Source organism: Rhinichthys klamathensis, unplaced genomic scaffold, assembly GCF_029890125.1.
Source record: "Rhinichthys klamathensis goyatoka isolate OS25496 unplaced genomic scaffold, OSU_Roscu_1.1 h1tg000032l_1, whole genome shotgun sequence".
Classification (NCBI taxonomy): Eukaryota; Metazoa; Chordata; class Actinopteri; order Cypriniformes; family Leuciscidae; genus Rhinichthys; species Rhinichthys klamathensis.
The window spans coordinates 2,986,673-2,998,162 of record NW_026606581.1 but is presented as its reverse complement, the minus strand read 5'-3'; positions in this window follow the sequence as shown (position 1 = coordinate 2,998,162).

Here is an 11,490-nt window from a genome sequence, read left to right as displayed (position 1 = left end):
ATTTCAACAGAGGTGCAGCAGAAATGGAGACGTTCCTCAATGCCATGTCTATGTCTGTTCCCCTCGGTCATGCATTCAGGCAATGGCGATTTGATGTTCGGAAGCAATGCAATAAGTGCTGTTATGTGAATTTCAATTGAATTTGCGATTTCAAGCAAATAACCTGCAATTCACACTTTCATACATTTGACAGTTGTTGTTTTTTTCAGTTAATTAAAACAGTGATGGTTTTACATATAGATTGTCAATGTTGAAAGGCAGTGACAGTGATCCTTCTCATGTAAAAACACAACAACTAAAGAGACTGAAAGAAGATGGCCTGGAAGATGACCAGTCTGTGACAGTGTTCTTCCCTTGCTGCTGTCCCGAACAGTCACCTAGGATCAGTTTGTTGGATAGGGGAGTAGTACCAAATTTATGGCAGACCTGACACTGAAGCCAATAAGCATTGTTTAGTGCAGGGGTTTTCAATCTTTTCGATTCCACTGACCATCATCATCATCATCATGTGAGGGACCTCCATCTTAAGATAAATAAGGCACTTATATATTTACAAGTATAAAGAATGCACCAAGTGTATTTCAGGCCAAGCAACAAGCGTACAATCAATGTAGGGTGCTTCTCAATCGAAAGGCTGCATCCTAGTAAGGCTGCATGTCTCGGCTGCTATGTCATCAAGCTCCATCAAAGGACGTCTCAATTTAATGGATCCTTTGTTTCGCAATTTGCATCCTTCATTCAGCCTGTTTTGAAGGATGCATCAAGTGAGTCCTCCAATCACCCACAATCCTTTGCACACATTCCAATTCACAAAAAAAGAATTGGCAAAAAATGAATCGCATTGAGTTTTTCCACAACAATAAAATAAAAAAGATAAAAATAGATTTTGTTGTAAAATAATCAATGCTTAACTGTGCGTAATGTAAAGATTGTTGCCATTTCCTATACTGCGTTAATATAAAGGCAGTTGTCATAAAGGTCTTTACAAAGTATTTTTCAGATTATAATTTTACTAGTATTTTGGTGTCGTGACCGTGGGGGCACTTACTAAACCGCAAGCCTCCAAATGACTGGATGGACACACCCTCACTAGATTGGCCTTCCTTTTTGAGAGTCACCAGCAGTGTTGGGGTAGTTACTCAAAAAAGGTAATTAGTTACTAGTTACTAGTTACTTCTGTAAATTGTAATGAGATTACTTTACTAGTTACTGCGTTTGAAAAGTAACTTCACTACTTATTACTTTACTTTCCTGTTTCTTAATTTATGGACAAATATCATAGCCCTATCATCACTTAGCCTGTCTACATAGTGTTTATTGTATAAATATATACAAAATAGCATGTAAAACCATATGAAAGAACAATATCCCTGTCTGCACAAGGAAATATATCTCACTGTAAAATCCACAAACAACAGGATAAAGGAGGCTATGGTGCGGTCATTTTAAAATGGGGTCAACACACAAGTTTTAAAACACAGGCTTTGGGAAACATGAGAATAAACTCTTCTCCTGAGAACAAAACAAGCTTTTTATTCGACTCATGGCAATAAAAATAAAAAATGAAGTGGTCAATGAAAAATAATAAAATAAAGGTCACTTTTACATTTTTTATCTTAATTTAAAATGCATTTTTCTTGGCGATTCAATAGTCGGCAGGGGAAGCATTCCTCTACAATGAACCCTGCAACAAGCCTGTTCATTTTGTTTTGTGTTACCTGCTGTGCTCCAAGACTTGAGAAGAGTTTTTGTAACAGCGCGCGCGGCGCCGAATCCGAGGATGAACGACTTCAAGAATTAAGCCGAATCTGCCCAAGCATGTAGCCTACGTCTCACCGTGACCGCACCGGCACACAGTTTGCGTGTCTAAATCAGTTGCTTATGTTTACAAAATGAGCCTACAATAGCATAATAAGCATTTTTAATAGAAAGATCCATGTTTTATAAAATGTCCACGAAACTTAATGAAATGTTTAGTGAAATTAGAAACTATTTAAGAGATCGTTGATTTAGTTCTATAGTCTACATACATGTTTTTATATCCACATTTTGTTCTAATGTCACAAGTAATAATCTCAGGGTTTACTGGATTTTACGTACACGATTCTTTTTGTAGTGTTATTGGTGGTGATGTAGCCTACTAAAATAAACACCATCACGTGTGGACCTTTCTTCTTCTCACCGTTGATTCCTGATGGTTAAGAGGACAATTACTCGAGTCGCCCCGTCGTTTCACAGAATAGTACAATGGCGAGCGCGTCGAGTATAAACGCCTCGTCCGTTTGGGGAGGTGCGCGTGCAGTCAGCGGAGACTCGCGCTGCAGAGACCCCCTGTCTCCGTCTCCGTCTCCATTTCCCTCTCTCCTTCGCACCGGCAGCTATGTCACTCAAATCGATCTCTATGGCAACGGTGCGCACGCACCACTAGACAGAACTTTACACACAAGCAAACACGGCTTGGGTAACGCAGGAAAGCGCGTTCCTATAGTATAGTAAAGTAGTGTAGTTACCGATATTTTTAGTGTAATGCGTTACTTTACTTCGTTACCCAAAAAAGTAATATCGTTACTGTAATCCGTTACTTTGTAACTCGTTACCCCCAACACTGCTTAAGCTGGACAGTGACGGTAAATTCTTCTGGAAACAAACTTTGTTGCATTATGTTACTGTTATTATCTCTGTCTCACCAGAAGATGGCGTCCGAGTTCACAGTATGGCGTGGCGTGATGTGTATAGGGGCAATTTTGGATACAACCAGAGAAGTGCTATCTCTGACTGCATTTTGCTGTTGTGAACCATTCAACTGAGTCGTTCACGAACAAAACAAGTAAGTATTATTAGAAGTTAGGCTACATGTGTGACTAGAGATGTCTCGTTCAGTGCGGCACGAGTCAGACTCCAAAAAGCGACTCGTTCAGTGAATGGAGAGCCATTGAAAAAATTATTTAACGGCTCTGAGTGAATGGTGCGTATCGTAATAAACATATTCAACCAATGAAATGCTCCTTCACAGCCCCTTCTAAATGAAATTGGCCATTGCTCGTCTTCTGAGGGCAGATAATCAAACGCCTCAGATGGAGGCCTTCGGACGCCTAATGTGGACGAGGGGAAAAACTTTACAGTCTATGGGGAAAAACCATAAAACGCCTGCTCTGTTATTCACCGAAGAAGATTATTGTCTAACTCAGTGTTTCTCAACCGTAGCTGATACTCGAAAGATGTTTACCTGAAAATTTCCCATATTCGTAGTCTACCACAAAATCTTGCAAATAATAGGTAAGTTACTACTGTAATTAGGTCTCAGATTTTGTTAGGCTGCACCGAGATGTTAGTGAACATGCTGACGCTTCTCGAATCTGTTCCAGCGGCGAAGCACTTTATTATTATTTTTATCAGCGGTTAATCTGTGCACTGAAATTGTTAAATGCAGGTTAATCTATAAATGTGATGCTGTCACTTGATCGCTAGATGGCGTCGCACCACCACAAGAATCTGGATTTGGAGCCTTTACCAACACGTTGAAGGTAATTATTGCTTCTGCTAACCTACCTCAGTTTCTACAGCTGTTGTTAAAAGTATAAAAATCATTATAAAATAATCTCATAAGAACTTTTTTGTCTTTTTCTTTTGTTTTTTCTTTTGATGACATGTATGATACCAAGTTATTATTGTTGTATAGTAGCCACCATACATGTAAGCTACCATAATATTCATACACATTTGCAGTTTCAGGATTTTGTTCCAGGGTATGTGGTATGTTTTGTTATCTTTTAGAGAATATGATATCTTTAGGCTGTGTGAGCTGTGTGTGTATTTCTGTGTCAGACTGGTCCACACCTCATATCCACGTCAGCTTGTATAACCTACAATGGTTTGAATCTGCAGTTTATTATATGAACGTGACATCTTAGTCCATTTAGCCGGTTTTGCTTTCTATCAAAATACTAGAGACTTTAGGCCAGATTATACTATTTATGATAGTTTTTTTTTCTTCTTTCAATATTCATTTCAGAACTTCGGAAAATGTACCAGCTCATTTAGCTTCAGACATTTACATTTGATCGTATGCTGTCACTTAATCCACACAATTCAGTTTAATCCATGTGTCACCATATATCATTGAAAGGCTTTTCAACCTATGCACTCTCTTTCTTTTCTCCAGTTTCCTGCCCTTTTTTGTAGACTGTCAAAAATCCCTTGCGGCTATCTAAGGCGATTATGTGTCACCACAAATCCTTCATTTGCGATTTGGTAACTCTTCTCTCATCTCCTTTGATTGCAGTGACAGCTCACCTATGAGCTCACCTGATTGTGGTGGGTGTGGTCTGCTTTAAAAAAAAACACCCAGGCTCCGCCTCCAGCAGCGACACAGCCAATCATATGTCAACACTCCAAATATGGACAGGTCCTAACCCTTCAAGGGGCAGGTGAAACATAAATAGCTTTTATTTCCTCCCGAGGTGTGTGTAGAGTCTCTCTGTCTGATTTCTGTGCTCTTTTTAAAAAAAAATCCATTCCAGCTTAATGAAGCAGCAAAGCGGCTCACAATCGGAGAATCCAGCTCAAACAGCTCCAGGAGGTTGGGTTGGGGGGAGGGTGTTAAATGAAGTGTGTTGCATGGGAACTGAGTCTGTGGGGAGGGGTATCACTACAGTATTCTTTAAACATGTCAGTCATCAAAGCTGTCGGAGAGCAGTGGAGCAGACGATGGCTTCATGCTGCATTTGAGGGGTGTGTGTCTAGAGCAGCCCATGTTGAATAGATCTGAGTGTCAAGGCTCAGATCCATTAATAAAGCAGGTTTAAAATGGAGAAAGACCATATAAAACATACAATGGGAGGAAACCTGCTTTACAACTGGGCTCATATTATGTGAGTTATTAGAGATGCAGAGGGGTAGTGACCGTAGAAAAACTGGCTTGGTTTGAGACACTTCTTGCCTGTTTTTAAGGCATTTTAAAGGTATAGATCACCCAAAACGAAAATTCTGTCATTAGCCAATCCTCAAGTTGTTCCAAACCTCTATGAATTTCTTTCTTCTGCAGAACACAAAAGAAGATATTTTGAAGAATGTCGGCAATCAAACAGTTGATAGGCCCCATTGACTTCCATAGTATTTTTTTAGTAAGTCAATGGCTACCGTCAACGGTGTGATTCCTGACATTCTTCTGTGTTCTGCAGAAAAAATAAATTCATACAGGTTTGGATTGGAACAACTTGAGGGTGAGTAAATGACAGAATTAAATTTTTTGGGTGAACTGACCCTTTAACAAAAGACTAGTAGAGCAACTACATGTAGGCCTACTTATTGTCGCCTTACAGAATGGAACTGCTTTGTAAACCAGGTTTTTTTTTACCCTGACATGTGGTGACACACAGTGATGGTAATGACAGTTTATAAACTGGCCAATCGGATTAATTATACACTTAGAGATAGAAAAGTTATTTAGAATAGTACAACACATCATAAATCATGTTAGTTTGTCATCGCTTTAAACTGTATATTAGTTAATATTTGGTAGTTAAAGTGATAGTTTACCCAAAAATAACCACCATTATGTCATTTCAAACCTGTATGACTAACTGTCTTCTCTGAAACACAACAGAAGATATTTTGTTATATGTTTGTGTGACCTTACAATGTTGTTTGAACCACTGACTTAAAAAATATATCAGAATTTTTATTTTTGTGTATGTATCCTCTCTACACGACAGTGAAAAAATAGTGATGTTATGGTTTGTACATTGGATGTACATAGGCTTTTCGTCATAGTTTTAAAAATAAATCTCATGAAAAAAAAAAACGTTTATACGTTGTTTAACATTTTAGTGAACTTGTGACAAATTCATATCGATTTATATGATTTGATCCATTCAAAAACAAAAACGTATGATTTAAAAAAAAAAGTAAGCCATTTAAGGTCCACCCATAAAACTAACCATTGGGGCGCAAGCAGATTGTACGAAAACGTATCAATTAGATTAATAAAAAAGATGAATGTATAATTAGACACCAAATGTAAAATTAAAAAATTGCCATGAGATTGCGTTTGTTCACACGGGGTTAATTCACATTGTACACCCTTGCCAATAGAGTTCTCTGGAGCCAGGCCTCATAACACAGGGTTAAATGCTGCCTAACCCAGAGTGTAAATGTGGCCTTAACATGGGGTTTAAAAAGATTGTATCTAAGGGTTGAGTGTATTGTGAGCTATATGTGGGTGATTATTTTAAAATTTTACTGCAAACCTCCATTTTTATTTTCCTCCTTGGCTCCTTCAGTTTTTTCCTCCACATGAACCCCAAATCGTTCGCCAATAATGTGATTTTCAAAAGCCAAAACAAACAGCCTCCTGTAGGAGTGCTTATGACAGTTTTTTAAACGGTGGACAGCTGTACCTCTCACTCTGGCTTGTCGCTGTTATGTAAACGGCCATCGCTTATCTCCCACTCAGCTTTGCATAACGTTACACAGAGGTTTCCCACACTGCTTTGCATTTTTACCAGGGTATTTGAGCAGCAGGCTATTTGAGCAGCAGTTTTCTTTCTCTTTTTTGAGATAAGAGCAATAACTTTCCCCTCATTTTTCTTTCTGGTTTATGTCTCTTCTGTTAAATTTAGTGCTTTGCTGCTTGAGGGTAAGGCTTCTGTGTAAACAGTTAAGCAGATGCCAAGTGGTTGTCAACCGCTGTCACATCTCAGAATGACTGTTATAGGTTCCATAGCTCCAGTACAATGTGTGTGACAGAGTAGATGAGGATGGGGAAGAGGAATTTGCACAAGCATGGATGGAAACCTTGTTTTATCTCTGCACGGTGTGATTTAAAGGAGGCGGTCTCTCCATTCGCTATCTTGCAGATAACGTCAAAGCTACCGCCTTGTAAAAACAATCCTCAGTGTTGATGGCAAATTTAAACGAATGGTTCCTAAGAATGAAAATCCATTTTCATGCCATTTTAAACTTATACTTTCATCTGTGGAACACAGAAAGAGATATTTTGAATGTGCTGGTCACTCTTTTCCATGCAATTACAATAAACGGAGATCTGAGCTTTCAACCTTCAAAAAGGCATACAAAAATAATCTATATCAGGGGGGAGTCCAATCCTGCTCCTGGAAGGCCACTGTCCTGCAAAGTTTAGCTCCAACCCCAATTAAACACACCTGAACCAGCTAATCAAGGCCTTTCTAGGCATATTACAAACTTCCAGGTATGCGGGAGCTAAACTCTACAGGACAGTGGCCCTCCAAGAGTTTGGACACCCCTGGTCTATATGATTCGTGCAGTAGTCAGTAGAAGTCATACCACAGATTTGCACGGAACCCCGAAAAAAAAAATGTCATGGCCTTGAATTAAGAATTTGTTCCCACATTTTAGTCAAAATTTAGTCATGGTTCAACTAAATTAAAACTAGGGGACAAATTAGTACAACGTGGCCTCAAGTTAACTAAAACTAGGGGATGCATTAATAAAACAAGGCCACAAATTAATAAATAATGGAAATGAATTCTTAATTCGTGGCCACAATAGCAATTTTTTTCTTTTTTTCTAGCTATTGCATGGGAAACAGATCAACATTTTAGTCAATATTCACTGAATACTCTTGAACTCCATTGAGCTGTTAATTATTGCAGCCACTTCAAGTCAATGAGTTTAACTTGAAAAAACAAGTCAAAACAATGATTTATTTACAAATTTGACAGCTTTAATCATGAACTCGCTTGAACGTGCCAATTAGAACTAGGAGAAATTTCAAGATGTTCAGGAAATAATGATTTCATCTTTGGCCCAAAGATAGCTTTAGAAAGACTTAAAATAAGCACAAGAGTTGTGTGTTTACTACAATTAAAGTATCACATCCTTTTTGCAGCTTGAAAGTGCATGTTTATTGTAATCTAAATCCATCTTTTGCGTTCCTAGAAAGAAGGAAAATCAGACGGATTTGGAACGACCTTAGAGTTTTCATTTTTTGGTGAACTAAAACCTGACTCGCTCTTTTTGTTGTGTGTCTGCGCTAAACATCTGTAGCACTGTTGGGTCGTTTCTCTCTGCCTTGCTCCGGTTCAGAATTCAAAGACTTTTCCAGACTTTTTTAAATCCAAAACTTGTAAACCACACTAAAGCTCTCCAGGTACTGTGCAGAAAGTGTGAATTATGGTAATGGCTCCTGGCAGGGGAGAAAATAAGTGCAGTTATTAAAATGAATAGCTGCCGCTCATCCTGCGGTCCAGACCCCAGGCAGGGGTGGAGAGCCAGGCCTCTCAACTTTCTTCCATCTCGTACCTACACTTCCATCAATGTTGTATGTGTCTTCCCATTACATGTCAAAGCCCCCTCTCTCCGGACTTTTCCGTAGTTGGTTTGGCTCGGCACAATGGCATGGTTAGGCCATTTGCCAGGTACTTGACGGTCCTTGGCCCTATTCTGCCTAACGTCCTTAACAAGCTCCATAAGACTGCCGACGGACCCAGTTTGTTCCTGAAGAACAAATCCACCCCCATCTTTGGCCTTTGAAGTGGGAATACTAGTATTTGGTATAACCTGACGTCATAAAACCCAAAAGTCAATCTTGGCTCAATAGGCTTAATCTTTGTTTTTTGTCTCCATTTTCCGAAACATTTCTCCAAGTCTCTCAAAGTTCCCGTCACACACCATTTTTTTTTTTTTGTCCTAATGACAGATTCAAGCCGTAAGACATTAATCCCAACCCTTTAAGTTGAGCAACCGTGCATGTGAGAGCAGGTAACAGATTTGCTTGTTCCGCTCTAGGCTATCCAAACGGTTGGTACCAAACAGCTGTACCGGTATGTTTTCTTTGATAGTCAAAAGGTCATGTAGAAAAGATCAGTTTACTTACTTACTTTTCCCATATCCACAGATCATTTATCGAATGAACTGCAGGAAGTCGTTAGCTTTCGTTCGGTTCAGTGGAACTAGATTAGTTTAAATATATTATTACTATAATAAAGATAAAGGTATTGGTTATGTTTTTAATGAACTACGGATGGGCGTCTCCTTCAAAGCAGCTGCTAGCTGTGCAAACTTTATGATTAGTATCCAAGTTTTAAGTGTAATGGGTGTGTGTGTTTTTAATAAGTTATTAAGGCGAACAGCTGGCAGTTGTGAGATCTATGCATTTGTTTCCACAAAGAGCATCCAAACCAGCCCTTGACGGGAAATGAATTTCAAGGACTTAAGAGCATTAACTGTAGCATTAGATGTATTGACTATTTACTGAAGTGTGTGACTGTGTATCAACCATCGCTCTTACTTTATTGTATTATTTCAGTGTGGTCTGATCCTGATTTAATCCAGATTTTAGCTGCGTACAGGGATACAGAGTGAGGTGCGAGTGACGACGAGGCCTGAGGACAGAGTTACGCTATACAGAGTATAGCGGTCTTGGTTGGGGTGTTTGGTGTAAGAGCACACCGCTGGGGTGTACGATACAGTGTGAACCGTGTTATTGCAGGTGTGTGCGCATATTACATCTGATTATGAAATATGTGAGACGTTTCACTACCTCTGTTTTTTCAACTGCTCGGTCGGTGTTAAAGTGGCCATTTGAGGCTTTAAAAAAAGCAGTGAAATTTCCGCTCCTCGCATGAGAGCCGCAGAGAGAGAGAGAAAATGTGTGAGAGTATGTCTAGCTGAGAAAAAGATGAGGTTTATTTTAAGAAATGTTTTCTGGATGACGACTGACTCACTGAGAGGTGCATTATGGACTCTATTACAGGTAGGTGGGGTCACCTATGATCTAATCTCCAAGTCATGTGTGTTTGTGTATAAACACTGTCTTTGTCCTTAATGGGTGTTAATAAAAGTTATTATTCCGTTTGAACCAAACAGGCACAATATAGGCCACTAGGGATGGGTCAACAGTGGTTGACTAATTGTTCAGCTAGTTGTAGACTCTTTTCTTTTTTTTTTCTTTTTTGTAGCAATACTTTAATGAGCCTCTTTTAAAGATAGATGTCTTTATGATTCTCATTATTTTCAGAGAGTTTTGTCCCACGTGCTTATGGTGTGTTCATGTCATGTCGGAATTACTGCAATTGATGATGATTGTTCTTTGACAACGCTTAATGCAAAAATTTATGTTTGAGGTTGTGTTGTCGACTACAGCACAATAACTTTAAATCACATTTGTATGCTGTTATGAAATATTGAAGGACACAGAAAGCACACGAGATTTACATTTTATTGCGCAAAGTTCTGCCATATTGGTTGTTTAAACACAACATCACAGCGGTCAGGTGCTATAGAAGTCAGAGCTCTTTGAAAATTCTATTTCCAACATATAATTATGAGGTTGACGCAGGCACAAATGGATTTTTACAAGTCAGAAAATTTCAATTACAGTAATTCCGACATGATGCGAACGCATCATTACTAGTGATTACTCAACTCATTCAGGCAACCCACCAACTAGTTGATTAAAAAAAAAATCAGTAGTTTTGTCCCTACAATATAACATAACATGACGCTATTATTTACAAATCCTCTGTACTCATAGAGTGGGGTTGGTCTTCATATACTGCTGAACAACTTGCCGAATGTCTTGCGGTCTAGGTGGTTTTCCTCTCTGAACATAGTAGTCCCAATGCGCTCATTGACTCTCCGTGGACCTGTAAAACGCACTAGAGCCACAGGAGCTCAAGCGAGAGGCTCATTTGGGTTTCTATAAAAAGTTTCAGATTGTAAAAAGTGTGATTTAGTTTGTTTTAAAAAAAGACCATGCTTACATTTGGAATGTTGTTCTTGGATCAGAAGCAAGTTTGAGTTTGGTTCAGTGTTGGCTCTTTTCCCCCAGGACAGGGTTTTGCTGTCACTATGTTCCCCTGAGCAACTTGTTGGGCATCATCGCTCACCTTTGTTACATTTTAATTACCGACTACAGTTTTTCCACAAGCTTTTTAGGTGTGTTCGACTTGAAGCGGCTCCAAGGTTTAGGTCAGGTCAAAGTCATAGATAGGCCTTTTTGTAGGCTTTTTTGTTTGTGTGCATGCGACTGATTAGGTTGAGGGATTTCTTACATGTGAATGAATCACGGCTGTCAATAGAATCAGTTTTATTACAATTTTACTAACCCAAGGACTATCACCTCATCTGTTTATTGGTTAAGATTTGTTGATGTTGCAAACTATATGCATAAGCCAACTGATCTACTTATCGCAGATCATTATATGACTATAACAGAAATTATGTTTTGTTTCTGTAACTAGGGCTGTGAAACAGGCCTCTACATTTGACTGCCAATAGCTGTGAGGCTTACCAGTCAATGAGGTGCTTCCCAGCAGGATTTGATTGGCTGACAGCTCGTCACCAGACAGAGGGAGCAAAGCCCTAATATATTATGATGTAACAGTGGGAAAACTCTTTTAAGATGGCTCTGTTTTGGGGCTTTTATTTTGTCACTGATCAATTGACTTGTACACACACACCTACTGACATTTAGCTTTATCTTATTATTAAGCTTGCTACACCTCC